The 1,497-nt window shown below is 41.5% G+C and overlaps 1 non-coding gene across 1 annotated transcript; it reads right to left on the bottom strand.

Moving 5' to 3' along the window:
• Positions 1-908: 908 nt before the first annotated feature.
• TRNAC-ACA (transfer RNA cysteine (anticodon ACA)) lies at positions 909-980 on the bottom strand. Its single transcript has one exon. It is a non-coding gene; the product is annotated as a tRNA-Cys (tRNA).
• Between the last annotated feature and the right edge of the window lie 517 nt (positions 981-1,497).

Raw genomic sequence — 1,497 nt, 5'->3', positions numbered from 1 at the left:
GGACATTGAATAAAAAAGACAAAAATGATATTGGCTGAAATTAAGAAATATTTTTAGGTTTCCTTTTTGCACATGTTATGGCTTATGAAAAATAGATCAATCTTAAAGAACATGTAATTTATATTTGTTACAATTATTTTTTTATAATGTTGGGAATGTTGGGAATGTTGGAAAGGTAGCTTCATGCCTACAGTCTTTCAGTTCAGTTCAGTTGCTCAGTCATGTCCGACTCATTGCGACCCCATGGAATGCAGCATGCCAGGCCTCCGTGTCCATCACCAATTTCCAGAGTTTATTCAAGCTCATGTCCATGGAGTCAGTGATGCCATCCAACAATCTTATCATCTGTCGAATCCTTTTCCTCCCGCCTTCAATCTTTCCCAGCATCAGGGTCTTTTCCAAGGAGGCAGTTCTTCACATCAGGTGGCCAAAGTATTGGACTTTCAGCTTCAGCATCAGTCCTTCCAAGGAATATTCAGGACTGATCTCCTTTAGGATGGACTTGTTGGATCTCCTTGCAGCCAGGGGACTCTCAAGAGTCTTCTCCAGCACCACAATTCAAAAGCATCAATTCTTTGGTGCTCAGCTTTCTTTAGAGTCCAACTCTCACATCCATACATGACTACTGGAAAACCCATAGCTTTGAATAAATGGACCTTTGTTGGCAAAGTAATGTCTCTGCTTTTGAATATGCTGTCTAGGTTGGTCATAACTTTTCTTCCAAGAAGCAACCGTCTTTTAATTTCATGGCTACAGTCATCATCTGCAGTGATTTTAGAAAGTGAAGTCACTCAGTCATGTCTGACTCTTTGTGACCCCATGGACTGTAGCCTACCAGGCTCCTCCATCCATGGGATTTTCCAGGAAAGAGTACTGGAGTGGGTTGCCATTTCCTTCTCCAGGAGATCTTCCCAATCCAGGGATTGAACCTGGGTCTTCTGCATTGTAGGCAGACGCTTTACCATCTGAGCCACCAAGGAAGTCTCAATTCCCTGGTGGTAGTGATTTTGGAGACCCCCAATATAAAATCTCTCATTCTTTCCACTGTTTCCGCATCTATTTGCCATGAAGTCATGGGACTGGATACAATGATCTTAGTTTTCTGAATGTTGAGTTTTAAGCCAACGTTCTCAGTCTCTTCTTTCACTTTCGTCAAGAGGCTCTTTAGTTCCTTTTTGCTTTCTGCCATAATGGTGGTGTCATTTGCATATCTGAGGTTATTGATATTTATCTCAGCAGTCTTGATTCCAGCTTTTCCTTCATCCAGCCCTGCATTTATCATGATGTACTCTGCATATAGGTTAAAAAAGCAGTCTGACAATATACATCCTTGACATACTCCTTTCCCTATTTGGAACCAGTCTGTTGTTCCATGTCCATTCTAACTCTTGCTTCCTGACCTGCATACGGATTTCTTAAGAGGCAGGTCAGGTAGTCTGGTATTCCCATCTCTTAAAGAATTTTCCACAGTTTGTTGTAAAGATGGCATGTATGTGT

This window comes from Budorcas taxicolor, chromosome 12 (assembly GCF_023091745.1).
Source record: "Budorcas taxicolor isolate Tak-1 chromosome 12, Takin1.1, whole genome shotgun sequence".
Lineage (NCBI taxonomy): Eukaryota > Metazoa > Chordata > Mammalia > Artiodactyla > Bovidae > Budorcas > Budorcas taxicolor.
This window is presented reverse-complemented; position numbering and strand designations above follow the sequence as displayed.